Source organism: Aedes aegypti, chromosome 3 (genome assembly GCF_002204515.2).
Source record: "Aedes aegypti strain LVP_AGWG chromosome 3, AaegL5.0 Primary Assembly, whole genome shotgun sequence".
NCBI lineage: Eukaryota > Metazoa > Arthropoda > Insecta > Diptera > Culicidae > Aedes > Aedes aegypti.
The window spans coordinates 336517132-336534028 of record NC_035109.1 but is presented as its reverse complement, the minus strand read 5'-3'; the positions used below and the strand labels follow the sequence as shown (position 1 = coordinate 336534028).

Below are 16897 nucleotides of genomic sequence, written 5' to 3'. Positions count from 1 at the left end.
GGGCCCAGATAGCCGTAGCGGATAACGCGCAGCTATTCAGCTTGACCATGCTGAGGGTCGTGGGTTCGAATCCCACTGGTCGAGAATCTTTTCGTAAACAAAATTTTCTCGATTCCCAGAGCATAGAGTATCATCGTACCTGCCACACGATATACACACGCAAAAATGGTCAATCGGCAAAGAAAGCTCTCAGTTAATAAGGCTGATACAAATATTAATTTTCTTTTATGTCACCCCCCCCTTCAAAAATCCGAAAATTTTGAAGGGGAGAAAAAAAAAGATTCATCATTTTTTTGACATCAGTTAGGTTTTTTCAATTTTTAAAGTAAAAAACAAGTAAAATAATAATCCAGAGGAGGTTCGAAAAAAGTTTAACAATTATCGTTAAAAATAAAAATTCGAATTTTTTTGTTTTTTTTTTTCATTTTTATTTTTTGTTCCTTATTTATTTTTATCCCCCCCCTCGTACCTTCCAAGTGGTCTCGGACATAAAAGAAATTTAATATTTGTATCAGCCTAACTGTGGAAGTGCTCATAAGAACACTAATCTGAGAAGCAGGCTTTGTCCCAGTTGGGACGTAACGCCAGAAAGAAGAAGATTATGGATATAAGAGAAAAACAATTGGATTATTTACATTCCATAGTGGAAACCCTTAAAATTTTTTTTGAAGAATAATTTCTAAGAATAATCTCTGGAGGATTTTCTGGAGCAATAACCAGAAGAATCTGCGGGAGAAATGTGGAAAGAACTTCCTGTGGGAATAGCACGAAAAGTAACAGTAAAAATCGTACCAATAAATGCATACCATATTTTGATATTATACCTCAATAAGGTCCCAAGTAGGACGCGAATTACCTTTCAGAGAGATGCTTTCCAAAAATGGTTTCAAAGATGTACCAATAGAATCATTGTAACTTACCTAGTTCTGGCCCCGTTACATATATACCTTTACAGTAGTGAGTGCCGACGTAAAAGTTTCAACATTCTGTAATTTTGCAATCGTTCGATCGATTTTGATGAAATTCACATAAAATGTCATAGACGAGTTATAATTTTTATTCATGTATTGAAAACATTGAATTTGGGTATATAGTGCATTGGTGAAACAATTCTTCCAAAAGCTGGTGCAGTAGTGAGTAGAGGAGAAGATTTATGATCTTGAGGTCGGAGGTTCAAATCTCGTTTATATTTTGTTTCCAATTCTTTTTATCATACACATTTTGCAACAATATCTCATTTAGGAATTGAAATGCTATTGAGGACTATATAGGGTATTGAAATATTATTTAAAACTACACTTTTACTTTGGATTAATTATTAGAGTATGTATTTGAGAATAACTCTAATTGAATTTTAACACTTCACTTAATTTTTTGTAAAATACCTAAAATCACTAGTAAGGCGAGCAAATACCGTTAAACGATAATATGTTGCTTATCTGGTGACAGGCCTATTTCGTCCGCGACTTACAGACTTCTTCAGTGTCGATTTTTGGAATTCAAGTCGAACACTCAGATCTTGTGGAAGAATTCAAAACAACACTTGAAAAAATTGAACCAGTCTTAACTTTTTTTTTCAATAATAGAAATAATATCATTTTTTGAGATATTCCCGATTATTTGCATAAACAACTGTAGTCTGTTCTGGGAAATTTAGTTCAAGAATATGTTAAATTATTTCGGGAAAGTAAAGGAAATTCAATCAAAACTCTCAAACTGATTTTTGTTGCATACAAGAGCTTTCTAATAAAATCATAAAAAAAAACATATTTCAGACAGGCAACGAGATTCTGGAATAACTCCGAAGAGCGATTCCTAAAAAATATCTTTTGGAATGATTCCTGGACGAAACGCTGTAAGATTTATCCGAGAAAATTTTTGAGAAATTCAAGGAAAAATCAGTAAGGTAATTTCTAAAAAATGATTCTGGTAGAAATACTGTAAACAATTGTGATTATCTTGTGGAAGACATTTGTAGGATATTTCTTGAATATTTGTTGAAGATTAAAAACAATCTTAAGAAAGCTGAAGAGGATTCAAAAAGAATCTGTTCTGCTAAGATATGGTTGTAGAAATCACAGGATGAATTTCTCACAGATCAAATCGATTATTTCCTGGAGAAACTACTGGACAGTTTGTGAAGCATGAGAGTTTCTCGAGAAATGTTAGAAGGATTTTTCCTGAAAATAATAATAAACGAATCCCGTAATAATTACTGGTCAAGTTCCTGAAAAAAAAAACATGTACGATTTTGAGAAGAATCCACGAAATCTGGAGAAGTGCCGAGAAATATTTTGAGTTTTTCTCTGAAAAATGCGAGAAGATCCTTAGAAAATCCTCTAAGGAATCCCCAGAGCAATTTTGAGATATAAAAGGGTTTTTTGAAGCGAAAGTGTTAGGATCCCTCGCAAACTTCCACTTGAATCCCTCATCAATTTCGTGCAAGATTTACTGAAGATTTCCAAAAACAAAAAATAAACTCATAGACAAAAATGTCGAACATAAATTTATCAATCCTTCTCGAACGTTTCGTGCACAAATAACTCAACAAATGTTCTATAAAAAAAACTCAAAGAGAAACCCTTAAACTATTAGAGCATTTATTACTAACGCTAACATTTTTTTTATCGATTGGTTACTCATCAATCGTCTGAAATCGATCAAATTAGAGCGTTATTTCCAGATTTGTTATCTGAAAGATTTCAGTTGTGACTCCTGTTCATCTTCATCTTCTAGAAGAGTCACTAAAATCATCAGTAATGTACAGTAGGGTTCGGCTATTTTTTCGAAAGTTCTCAAAACCAAAATTTCGTGTGCTCTTCTGAATTCAGATGACATAAAAATGGAAACCACAAATTTTGGGATTTAGAGGTGGCGCAAGCGACTTAGAGGTGAATTTTTCAAGTTATGAACTATGACCTCCAGTGAATATACAAAAGTGATATTCTCTGGAATCAGTACTAGTCTTGGTTAAACTACTTCCAACTCTTCAAATTTTTCCTCTTTTAACTAAAAAAAAATATCTTCGTTAGAACAGAACTTAATGAATACTCATCTGCTTTTTCGATCCGTTATCTAGATTTTAGGGATTCCAGAATAATTTCGTTGTCCTTCACACTTAATTGAAGAAAAATCAAGCAGGAGGTGTTCAGGTTACACAAGATTAAGGAAGATGAAAGAAATTCATGCTCAAAATTCTGTGAAAGTTGGGCATAAGATTCTGTCATAATCTTGCCCAAGATATATTTTGTGATCCTGCTCAGGAATCTGGGCAATTGCTATCTACGATTTTATATGAGTCATGCTTGACATTCTATCAGGATACTACCTAGAATTGTGTGTATGCCCTGCCCAGGATTTTTTAAGTATTGTGTTGTAGATTAACCTAATATTTTCTTGCGAATACTGCACAAAATAATGTAAGAATCCGTTCCAAGGTTTACGTAAAGTTCATGTAAACCGAACTGTGAGAATCCTGCTCAAGATTTTGTGAGAAATTTTCCTTCTGATTTTTGCTTGAATTGGTCCCAGAACTGTGCGAAATTAGTTTGTAAATTATAAGTTTGTTAATTTGTGAATCTTGTGCAAGTTTAATTTTTCTCTATAATTCAGTTGTATCAAGCGTTCAAATAACGAATTTCAGCTATTAATGTAACTTGAAAAAATTGTACTTGGTATGTTCTAACTTCAAGTTGGTAAAACAATCATATGATACGAGTCCTCAAGTTTTTCGCGGGTCGCACCGAATCAAGCCGTACGTAGGACAACCCTGATTTAAGATTTTCCTGAGTACCGTAAAACGGGGTAACTTTGATAGTTTTTTCGAAGAAAACTTCAATATTTGTGCATGCTGTTTCAAAGAATTACAATTTATATTTTTAAAACAAGTACTGACATCCTAGCTATCGATTGCACTTGATAGAATGCCAAAAGATTTATTCTGATTGGATATATAATTTTTCATATAATCGAAAGTCGGTTTTCTGTTTTGGGGTAACTTTGATAATGGAGTATAAATCGAACAAGATTGAATGAATCACGGAACATTTGTAGGGCGTTGCATACTTCTAGGCATTTAACGCTATATGGAAATTTCTGACTTGGATTACAAAAATGGTCCCAGTTTGTAAAAATGGGTTTTGCTAAGAGATTTGAGACCGAATTCACGTTCTACTATAACTAGTCTGTCATGGGTAAGTGACGAACTCATTTCTGGACAAACATTTGAAAAGGGCTCAAGAGGTCTTAAGCCTTTTTTTAGAAACGTTGCTGTTGAGCCCTTTTTAGCCCGCCCACGCAAACTAACCCCACTATCAGAAAGATTGGTGTTAGCTCTTCCTGATAGTGGTATTGGTGAGCGTGATCGAGTTGAATTGGGCTCAACAGCGGCTGGCAAAGCCAATGTTTACCAATGTCGATGTGCCCTTTTGAAATGTTTGTCCAGATTTTGACTTTATCAAATAGTGGTCGTAGAACAGATTGTTTGTAAGCGTTGCAAAAATGCTAAAATCTTGTAAATTTTTAATATTTGCATAAAAATCCTCAAATGCACTTGATTTCAACGAAAATAGCTTTGACATGAAGTGTCATACTAATACTCTTTACTTTTGCATTCGTTTTCCTTAACTGATTGGCAGAAACTTCGATATTTCGTTTACTATGTTGGGGGTCTCGCGCTATCAAAGTTACCCGCATTATCAAAGTTACCCCGTTTTACGGTAATTTATTCAATGGATTCCTGTAAAATATCCTGTAGATAAGCTTGATCTAGAAACGAAGAGATGCCTCTAAAATGTTTAAAAAATATTTGGATAATAATACATACAACAATCATACTAGGAGTTACAGAACAGAATCGCTCGAAAATGATCAAATTCACCCCATTTTACGGTACTGGAAAAAATCCTAGTAGTGGAACTCGGAATGACTTTGAAAAAACATATTTTGACAAATGTTTGCAAGAATTTCATTGCTAAAGCAATGTCAAGTATTGCTTAGGTATTTTTTTTAATTCTTCAAATATTCCAAGCAGACTATTATTTGTTGGCGTGAAAATACAAAATCAACGGCAAGATGCTGATCGACGTAGAATTAATAGGTTTAATTCTAGAGATTTTTGCTTAGGGGCGCCCTTTAAACAAATCATAAATGTTTGAAATAAAATTTTTCCTTGTGTAATCGGAGACTCTTATGAATTATGAAGAATTTTATTTTCTGCTTCTTTACATGAACATCTCAAAAATTTTCCTTTGCGAACTACATAAATAGGGGAGGGTTACAAGCAGAACGAATTATTATTACTTATTAGTTTCTTGTGAAATTCTTAGAAGAATCCTAAAATCAAATTCTGAAGGCCGTTGAAATGTTTTTGTGGTGAAATTTCTGAAGGATTTTTGGTAATGGTAAAATTTCTAAAGTTTTTCTAAAGATAATGTTATTTCTAAAGGATTGAAGATAGTTGAATTTCTGCAGAAATTTCCAAATGAATCTAAGAAAAATATGTTTTGAAAGGAACTCTGGATTAATTTATGAAGATATTTGTAACAAATGCTTCGATAAATTCCTGAAAAAAGATATACGAATTTCAAATAGAATTCCTGGAAGAAATATTCATGAAGCTCTTGAAAGAATTTTTGTAGAATGCTAAAACGCTCCTTAGCACAGATTTTAAACGCTGCCAGATTTTAAAACTGACTTTGAATCAAAAATAAATAATCCTGAATACCATGAGAAAAAAAACAATATTGCTACTTATGGCAACTTCACTGGTGGTTCATTTTTTGGTCCAAAGTCTTAAGGAATTCCTAGAAAAACTCCAGTAGAAATCCCGGAGGAACCCCAGTAGAATTTCTCTAGAAACTCCGAAGTAATTCCTAGAGGAACTCCGAAAAAATTGATGGAGGAACTTCCGAGAAATTGCTGTAAATTGTACTATGAAGAAAATCTGAATGAATAACCGGTGGGGCTCCGAAGGAACTCTGAAGAAATTCCTGGGAGATATCTGAAAAAAATCCTAGAGGAACTTTGAAGGAATCGGTAGAGGAACTAGGGAGGCGTTGCTGTAAGAACTTCAAGAAAATTACTTAAGGAATTTGGGTGAAATTCCTGGAGAAATAATGGAGGAAACCAGAAGGAATTTCCGGTAGAACTCCGAAGGAACTATCGTTAAATTGCTGGATCGAATCCAGAGGAATAAAGTGAGAAACTCCGGAAGAATTTATGAAATAACTTTAGAGCAATTCCAGGTGGAACTTCCGGGGAATTGCTGGAGGAACACTGGAGGAATTTCTTGAAGAAAAGAATTCCTGGAGGGACTCTTAAGGAACTCCGGAGGAATTCTAGGAGAAACTCTTAAGAAATTTGTGGAGGAACTCTATTGTATTTCTCGGAGAAAATCTAGGCGAGTTCCCGGAGAGCTCTAGAAGAATTCATAGTGGAACTCCGGAGGATTTCCGTTGAATTACTGAAAAAACTCTGAAGGAACTTCGAACGTTGGCGGAAATTCCAGGTGGAACTCCAAAGGAATTTCCGGAGTAAATCTGAAGAAATTGCTGGAGGAACTCCGTCAAAAATTACGTGAAGAACTCTGAAGAAATTCTTGGCGGACCTCCAAAATAATTCCAGGAGGAACACCGAAAAAAATCCTGAAAGAACTTTGGAGAAATTTCTCGAGGATCTCCAAAGGAATTCCTGGAAGAATTCCGAGGATTTTCTGGAGGAACTCCGAAAGAATTCCTGGATCTATTAAGGAATTTCCGGCAAAAAAATTGGAAGAATTCTTGGAGAAATTTCTGACGAAACTACGATGGAATTCCTTGAGAAACTCCGAAAGAATTCCTGGAGAAACACCGAAAGAACTCGTAAGCCCGGAGTAACGAAGTTACTCTGAAGGAATTCCCAGCGGAGCTCTTGAGAAATTCCAGGGGGAAGTCTGCAGGAATTCCTGGAGGAATGCACAAAGCAGCTCTGAAGGAATTCCTGGAAGAACTCTGGAGAAATTACTGAAGAAACTCCGGAAGAATTGCTGGAGGATCTGCTGTGGAATTCAAAAGGTAAATCCGGAGAAATTCCTGGAACAATTTATGAAAGAACTACGGAATAACTTCATAAGGAGCTATAAAGAAAACCCAAAGGAATTCTCTGTGGAGGTCTGGAGGAACTCCGGAGGATCTTCTAGATAAAATCCAGAAGAATCAGTGAAAGAACTTGGGATAGATTTCTGGAGCATCTCAGGAGGAATTACTGTTGAAGCTCCGATGGAATCCCCGGAGGAACTCTGAAGGAACCCTGGAAAAATTCCTAGAGGCAATCCTGAAGGTACTACGGAGCAATTACTGGAGGGACTCAGGAGGCGTTCCTGGATAAATTCCGGATGTGTTTTTGGAGGAACTCCGGGATAATTGCTTGACGAACCCCGAAGAATTTCCTTTCGAAGAAACTAAGAGGGAAATTCGAAGGAGTTACCGATGGAGCTCCGGAGGAACTTTCCAGGAATTACTGGATAAAATCCAGGTGAATCGCTAAAGTATCTTCAAAAGATTTTCTGAAAGAACTTTGGAAGAATTTTCGTTGGAAATCGTGAAATTCTGAAAAAAGGAGGAACTACGGAAGAAATGCGAAAGAAGTGGAGCTCCAAAAGAATTCCCGGAGGAATTCTTGGTATTTCTCTAGAGAGAAATTTCTAGAGCAAATCCCCACAGCAATTCCTGGGATAAATCCCCGGATGAATTCCTGGAGCAAATCCTCGGGGGAAATCCCGGATGAACTTCTAGAGTAAATCTCCGGAGCTATTCCGGGAGGGATTCTCGAAGGAATTGCTGTAAGAAAGCCCCACAGAAATTTATGGACAAAATCCCCTTGTGGAATCCCTGGAGGAAATCCCCGCATTAATTCCTGAAGGAAACTCTTTGAGGAGTTCTTGAAGGAAATCTCCGGGAGAAAACCCCGGAGGAGTTTTCCGGAAAAAATTCTAGAGGAAATACCCAGAGGAATTGCTGTTGGGAATCCCCTGAGGAATTCGTTGAGAAAATCACGGAGTAGTTCTTTGGGGATATCCCCGAAGAAATCCTCGAAGAACTTCCTGAAGGAAATCCGGAAAAGTTCCTGGTGCAAATCCCAAAAAACTTCCTGGAGAAAATCTCCGGAAAAATTCTCTGCAAAAATCCCAGATATGATTTCTGGAGAAAATCCACGGAGGAATTCTTGGAGGAAATCCCCGAACGAGGAATTTCTTAAAGAAAACTCCAGAACAATTTCTGGAGGAAATCCCAGGAGTGTTTTCGGGAGGAAATCCCGGAGGTGCTACTCGAGGTATTCTCCGGAGGAACTGCAGTTGGAAATCCCTGGGAAATTCAAGGAGGAAATTCCCGGACGAATCCCTCGAACAAATCGCCGGAAGAATTCCTGAGGGAAATCTCTTGATGCAAATCCCCAGAGAAATTTCTGGTTGAAATCTTGGGATAAATTCTCTAAAAATATCCCCGTAAGAATTGCTATTATAAATCTCCTGGGGAATTCCAGAAGAAAATCTCCGAATGAGTTCTTCAGGGATACCTCCGAAGGAAACCTTGAAATCCCAGGAGGAATTCGTGGTGCAAATCCCCAAAAACTTCCTGGAGGAAATCTCCGGATGGACCTTATTTCCAAACCTTGAATTTAAATAGTTTTTCGAAAACTTCTGAAAATTTCAGCGAAATCTATCAATCAATCTATCGCAGCTTTTCAGCAAGACCATGCTGAGGCCTTCGTTAGCCGAGTGGTTAGATTCTGAGTTCGATTCCCGTTTGGTCCAGGATCATTTCGTAATGGAAATTTCCTTGACTTCCCTGGGCATAGAGTATAATCGTACCTGCCACACGATATATGCATGCGAAAATGGCAACTTTGGCAAAGAAAGCTCTCAGTTAATAACTGTGGAAGTGCTCATAAGAACACTAAGCTGAGAAGCCGGCTCTGTCCCAGTGAGAACGTAATGCCAAGAAGAAGAAGAAGAAGAAGAAGAAGAAGAAGATGCTGAGAGTCGTGAATCCCACCGGTGGAGGATTTTTTCGGGTTTGGAGTGAGAGCAGTGAGTATTTTCGTGCTTATCACGAAAAAAAAAAAATGGTCAGTTGGCAAGGAAATCTCTTAGTCTATAACTGTGGAAAAGCTTATAGAACAATAGACTGAGATGCAATCTCTAGCAAAATATCTTGCATGAGCTTTGGTAAAAACAAATCCAAAGACTTGAAAATCTTACTTGCTATCACTCCAACCTAATCTAATACTTCATGAATTTGAAAAAGCTCAACGGGATTGAGCCGTTTTCCAGCTTCAATGCAAATAACACACCGTGTAAATCCCAAAAGCTAAAACTGAACCCAAATCCAACCAGAGGGAAAGGTCCGAAGTACATAGCAAACAAAACGCTGCAAAGTAGCCCACAAAAAGGTCCAAGAAAAGTAGCTATTCGTCGTGTTGAGTTGAGACTCTCTCTCTTCGGTTGATGAGGGGCAGGGCACGCGGATAAAGTCGATTCCAAAATATAAGCATAGATGAAAATTTCTGTGAACGTTGGGAGACAACCAGATTACTGAAAATTACGTTTTTTTAACTTGAATTTTACACAATCATCAGATTTAGAAATAATTATCTGTATATGACAAAACTTCAAACTTACATTGCGTCACTTAAATGAATGTAAATTTACAGAACTATTATGCAATTTTACACAATTCTCAATTTAAGTCTGCCCCAAAATGAGTAGTAGTTCATATTCAGTCAGAAAAGTTTACATGGATTTTATTTTTTTATCTGTGATCTGTGGTCTGCAACGGATGGGACCGGTCCAATTGGTGGAAGAAATGCAAACGTAACGAGCGAGCGGCGGCAGTAACGGCAGGACGGGATAATGGGTATGGGCAAATTGAAAATGTAAGATGTTGAAAAACAACTTACCTTTTGGTCAGCACTGATGACTTGGCCTAGGCTCTTTGGGGTCTGCTGAATCCGCCTTTCGTTGGCTTGGTGCGTGCAGTTGGGGGAGCCGATCGCCTTAAGAGGGTGGAGGCATTTAGATGGATTAGCTGGAAGTTGGAAAATTGCACAATTATTGTTTGCGTTTTCTTCGGTGCGATGCGGGGCTCTTTCTCTCGGTGGTGGCTCGCTCTTTCTCTATGTCTATATCATGGTTCCCCTGGTGCCGAAGGGGAACTGGGGGGAGGGGGGATTAAGTGTTTGTGTGTCTCTTTCGCTGGTTGTTTTTCACTTAAGATGTTATGTTTTCCCTGAGTGCCCGGCAACTCCGGGGTGATTCTTGACTAACTACGATAGAGACTATTTCCATGAAAACAACTTGACTAGTGGCAGGCGTCATGGGGGTAGCCAGGAATACCATTGGCTACATCGATAATTCATTCACAAATTTCACGCCTCTGCATCCTTTTTGCATGAAACGTTAAACTATAAGAATTGTCCATCCCAACTCCAGGATTTCTCCAGTTATCCCTCAAAGAGAATTTCCACAAGAATTGGTCTCTGGATTCCTCAGGGAGTGTTAAGTCATTCCTCAAAATATTTTGCATTCTCCATTTTTCCCATAAATTCCTCAATAAATTTTATCAAATGCATTGCTTTGAAATACTTTGATCTATATTGCTCTATAAAGCATAGTAGGAGTTCTTAATTGTTTTTCCTAGGATTCTACCAAGTATGAGTTGACCAGAAAAAGTGACTTCTATGCGTTCCACCAAAAAAACTTTTTCAGGATGTTCGAAACCAATTCATTCAAGTATTTCTCTTCAATGGCTTTGAGATTCCCTTTTCGAGACTGCTTAAGCAGGGCTGAGGGTCTCAATAATAGAAACTTTAGAGACGCCATACCTGAACCAGAGCACAAAAAAGAACCAAGAAAACAAACATGAGCTTAGGCACCGTCCACAAATTACGTAACGCTTGAAGGGAGTGGGGGAAGTGATAGACAAAAAACGTTACGGCTCATACAAAAATTTGAAAATTTTCATCCGTTACGAAGGAAAAACGGGGGGGGGGAGGATGTGGGGCGGTTGAAGCATTGTAAATTTTAGTGTTAAGTTATAAATGGACACTGCCTTTTGAGATTTTTCACAGGAATATCAATGAAATTGTCAAATGTTTCTTTCAGCTATTACCAGGGTAGACAATCGTCACCGCCAAATGGAAGAAGTCGGCGTCGAAGCTAAAAGAAGCCTCGTCATCATCACTCAATCAGCATCGGATTACGATTTGCCGCAGAGATCCGATCACATAGGCCCGGCGTCATGATGAACAAATACGATTCCTTCGTTACGGGCGAACCTTCGTTCGGGAGCACTGACCCGACTAAAAATATGAACCGTGTCTTCGACAGATTAAAAGCTTTTTTTGAAAAAAAAAAAAATAAAACAACAAAACACATCTGGAATTGAACAAAGGATCTTTGAATCGTCAACCCCAAGCGCTTACCAACAGAGCTATTACAAAATCATGAGGAGAGCTGGTTCATTTGCCAATTTAAGCAATTATGTGATGGCATTCGTTGGTTGTTGCGAAGCAAGCGATTATACAGTAAACGCCTTCTTCTTGTGAGTAAGGGTAGCAAGCGGATTGCAGACAAATTCGCTCGTTGACTATTTTGGATTGAAGTTAGTCGTGCATTCTTTCGTCGATGAGGAGACAACGACCTGCCAGAGTTATGATGACGATGTCCTTTTTTATTTCGTCACCGAACGGTCACGAATCTGACGATTGTCTACCCTGGCTGTTACTCCGTAGATTTCTTCAGGATTTCAAACAATTTTTTTTTTCAAAGACTTCCAAGATTTGCGTTCAAGATATTCTTGGAAATCTTTTTTTTTTCAAAGGACTGCTTCAAAATTAGTCAAGTAATTACATCAGGATTTTTATTTCAAAATGCCTTTCAAATGTTGTGTTATCTAGAACTTTATCCATTCAGTTTGTTTTTCATCCTTTGGATTCTCTAACATTTTCTGTCGGAGTTGGTGGTCTAATGGCTACCACTTCTGCTTCATAAGCAGACAATCATGGGTTCAATTCCAGGCCCATACCTTTCCTCGTGCTTTGTAAATGTACGAGTAAAGTATATGTTTCCCTACACTTTCTATACTTCGATAATTATAGCTTGAGCTTGCTTGCTTGAGCTTGATTGGCCGCCCGTGGATGCTACTCCAGTATCGCCAGATCAGCTGCACTTACACAAGGAACCAACCGAATGACTGCTTGGGACTAACAGACACCCTTAGTGTATAAGTGCTGGTGATCTTCTATTTTTAGGCTATAATGGCGCCTGCCACGTCAGAATGCAGACCAATGTGGAGAAGGGGGAGGAAATGATGTTGCACTTACACTAGCCCACTGTAGACCGTGGAGTCCGACTGCATCTACGCCAGTTAATGCGGAGTGTATGGATTGGGGGAAAGGCATGGCAGAGAGGTTTGCTTTTGTGGTTATCAGACTGCCTATGTATCAGGCGTAAGGAAAGGCATGCGCGTGGAAGAATGGAAGCGTTAGGGAAACGGTTTCTTGTCCGTCTCTGGTTCTAGCGTTTGCTATGAACGAATAGTTTGAGTGTGATAGATTTAGAATGGAAGACAGAAGCAATTGAGAGATATACAACTACAAAGTACGAGGGAAGGGACGGGCCTGGAATTGAACCGCGAGACGCAAGGTCGCCCGACAGTTGCCCCCTGGTGCTGGTAGCTTGCCCCACAGTAGCGACGCTCAGTTCTGAAGGCCTGTGCCGCGAGGTGGGGCTTACTGCACGTGGTGTTTGCAGTCGGGTGCGTGATGGATTCCCCCGGACACCGGGTGGTCTTCCCGCAAGGGGCCGGTAGCCATCAGACCACCAACCCTGTCTTCCATACATCGATAATTATAGCACGTCTTTACTTACGCGTGATACATATACAGCCTGCTAACCAAAAAGGCAAGCCTATCTGCCAAAAAATACCTTACCGCTTTACCCCTATACATTCCCGCATGAACTGGTATAGATGCAGGGGTATATCCGGCCTACTGTGGACCAGTTTTAAATGCAACATCAATTACTCCCCCTTCCCTTCATTGGTCTGCATTTTGACGTGGCAAGCGCCATTGTTGCCTAAATATAGAATATCACCAGCACTTATACACTGAGGGTGCCTGTTAGTCCCAAGCAGTCATCTGGTTGGTTCCTTGTGCAAGCACTGGAGTAGCATTAATCATGTTCAAGCTAAGGATTCCCTCCAAGATGTTCTATAGAAACCTTTTTTTTTTCAAAAATTCTATCAATATTTTTTCAAATCACTCCAGAGATGTCTTTTTGGATTTCTTGGAGTTTTCTTAAAAAGAGTGTTAGCTATTACTCTTAAGATTCATTCAACAAATTTATCCAATAATTTATTCCAGGGATGACTCTAGCTAATTTTCAAGATTTCTTTCAGAAATCACTAGAGAAATTCCTGAAAACAAACAGGCTGTATTTTTGAAGAAAATTTCAAAGTAATCTCAGATGAAACATGAGCGCCTTTAAAGGTCTACGAAAGAAGTTATGGATTGTTGAGAAAGTCGTTGAGTATTATCTATATAAATATAAGAAAAATAATCATTCAAATTCCTACATAATATCTCGTAGAATTATCTGAAGTCAAAATAACAGACGAAAACCTCGAAGAAATTCGTGTAGGAATGTTCGAAGTTACTAGACTAATTGTTGTATTATAGACATCTATGAAACTTTTATAGAATGTTCGAAGAATCCATGGAGACTTTACTATAGAAATTACTTGAGAATTGTTTGGAAAAACGGCATTAGTATCTCCTGCGTTAAATTCTGGTGAAATTTCTAGTGGAATATCTGGAGAAACTTTCCTAGAAATTCCTCGAAGATTTCTTGAATCAATGACTGGAAAAACCTTTAGATATTTTTTTGAAGAAATCTCATTGAAAATGGTTGCAAGAATACTGCAAATCGGCGAAGGAATTCTTGTTGGGTTTTCTAAAAAAATCTGTGAACGAATATTTTTGAAAAAAAAAAAAAACTGGAGTGAGGAATGGAGGAATGACTGTCCATGTAAAAGTTACTGAAGGTTGTGTAACGTTAGTGCTAAAACATTTACCGCGGCAAATTTTAAATAAATTTATCCCATTTATCTTTTAAATCCCTGATGGAAACGCTGGAGTAGCTCCGTTAATGTATTTCAGAAGGAACCTCTAGGGAAAACACGCAAAGATTTCTGAAGTGTCTTCTCAAGAAATCAAGGAAGAAATTTCTGAAAAATTAGTGGAACAATCACATAATAGTCTTTGAATGGGACTCTGTAATCCCTGGAAATTTGAACCAGAATTCTTTCACAAGGAGAACAAGAGACTTTAGAAACCTTAAAAACAGAAAAATTAAATAATGATCAAGCCTCTAAAAGAAACTTGCTACCCGTCCTGTTTAAGAGACACGACCGATGTTTTTTAGAAGAAAAAAATGACGTTTTTAGTCTTTTTTTCAAACATAAACTACCTTTTGCTCGTATTATCCTCAATATTTATATCTGGTCATACATTACTGGTTATCTAAACGTCCTTCTAGAGATGATTCTGAAGAATCCCCAAAATATACCATATCTATTTATACCTTCTGATTTTTTTTTTTAAGAATTTACATCAAAACTACTTCAATAAGCTAAGAATTCAAATATTTTTTTGTGAATTACTTCAAAAGCCTTTGAAAATTCTTTGAAAACGCATTCAAATGTTTCATAAAGAATTTCTTCTAGAATGACTTCAGAAATGTTTTCAGGAACTCCAAGAATGGTTCTCAGTTAATAACTGTGAAAGTACTCATAAGAACGTAACATAAGTGAGGAACAGGCTTTGTCTCAGATAGAATGTAACGCCAGAAAGAAGAATGGATCCAGTGGTTTCTCCAGAGATAGGTGTGAAGATTTTTTGAAGGATTTTTCTTGGGAATTTTCTGACAATTTACCCAAGAACGTTTTGATTTTAGTATTTGCATGGATATCGCATAGGATCATCCATAGATTTATTCAAAGATTGCTGCAGGCATTGACGTAGCTAGGATTTTTCTCTAGAGGGGGCCAAGGGGGAGGACTTTGTCCAAAGAGCTCACGAGAAATATTCCTGTGGTACTTCCACGAACTTTAAGATATTTAAACCATGTACTTTTTTGAAATTCCTACCACGAGGCTTTTTTCATTAAAAAACTAATTTACCCATTTCACTGAGTTCCTCCTGGGATTCCTACGGAACACCATTCCCAGGATTAGTAGTTTTTTTCTCAACATATATTTCTCTGGAAGGTCTTGAATAATTCCGCCAAAAAATGCTTTAGAAATTCTTTTAAACGTTTCTCCTGGAAGACCCTCTACGTACTCATTATATGTAAATCCCAATCGAGGAGTCTCACCAAAATTGTCTTGGTGGTCCAAAGATCACCAAGCAAGGATTCTTTCCACAAATTTTTAAGCGAGTTCACCTACAGTTCTTTCAACTTTGCCTTCGAGGTTCTTCTTAAAGTTTCTTCTTAGATTCCTTCAACAGATATTCCAGAAAATCTTACGTAAATTATACAAGAATTATACTTGAAAAATTCACAGCACTCAAATTATCAAGGATTTCATGCAAAAAAACTTAAAAATAAACAATTAGGAATGATAAAAACATTAATTAATTCAACTGGGAAAATATTTCTAGAGATTTTTATGAGAAGTTTTCCGCAGATCTATTCGCATTTTTCACAAAAAAAAAAATTCTAAATATTTCTTTAGATTTCACTATAAATTAATTTTATGTTGCCGCATTTCTTCAAAACTCTCTCGAAAATATTGTTTGGAGATTTTTTCAAAAATGTCCCTTTTTTCGAAATCAGAAGATTCCAAGGGGTTGTTATTAAATTTCCTCTGAAGATTTGAAGGCAAGAGACATTTCGAAATCACATTTCGTAGATGATGCTTGCATAATCCGAGGATTCGAAGCAGAACCTACGGAAAAAAACGTTTGAAGAAGTTATGACCTAATTTGTTATGTTTGGAAAATATTTCTGAAGGACTTGGATGAACTTTACACAATACTTTGTAATAAAATGTTTGGGAAAATTATTAAAAGAATTCACAAAAGAATTTCTAGCATAACTTTCTCAGTAAAAGATTTGACAACATCAATGTTCTATTTTTGGATTTATGCGAAATTAGTTTAAAAAAGTGAACCAAAATCAAAGAAAACATTCTTGTTTGATTTTGTTGCACTTTATCTCACCAAGTTAGATTTCCGCTTATCCATCTGAAGAAAATCCGCCAGATGTTAACAAATCTTGAGATGTCAAATAATTGCACTTGTCGCACACAATAACAAGCTGGCTCTGACAAGCGAGCGATAACCGGACGGTTAATCTTTAATTGGTTAATCTTTCGGTTGTCGCGCAGTTCATCAAAGTCAGAACCACCCCGCTGATGCTGTGTACGACAAGCGAGGTTTTCCCACGTAAGAGGCATATACATTGATTTAGAAGACTTTTCTTCACGTTAGGATCTTGTATTTATATTTTTTTTTGTTATCATCCAAAATTCTGCACCATACCCCCCCTGTTTCTACACCAATGGCTGCAGGAATTCTTGTGCAGATTTCTCAAGAGAGTTCTTCAGGAATTCCTCAATTAATGGACTCTTAGGAATACTCCAGTTCCTCCAGGAAGTTTCTAGGGATTACTCCTAAAATTATTCAAAGCATGGTTTCTGAAGGAATCATTGTCAAATTTGCTAGAGAAATGCTGGAAGTATTTTGAAGGAATATCTTGTACAAATCCTGGAAAAATTTTAAGAAAAATCTCTTAGAAGCTTACTGGAAGATATCGTTAAGAGATCCCAGAAAGGTTAATTGAAAGAGGTAAACTCAC

General features: G+C 37.4%; 1 protein-coding gene across 1 annotated transcript in view; it reads right to left on the bottom strand.

Moving 5' to 3' along the window:
• The window catches only part of LOC5571211, a 579023-nt gene that overhangs the window by 199003 nt on the left and 363123 nt on the right, over nucleotides 1-16897 (bottom strand). The window contains exon 2 of the mRNA XM_021853041.1: nucleotides 9937-10064. The gene's annotated coding sequence lies outside the window, so the exon portion shown is untranslated. The remainder of the gene's footprint in view (nucleotides 1-9936; nucleotides 10065-16897) is intronic.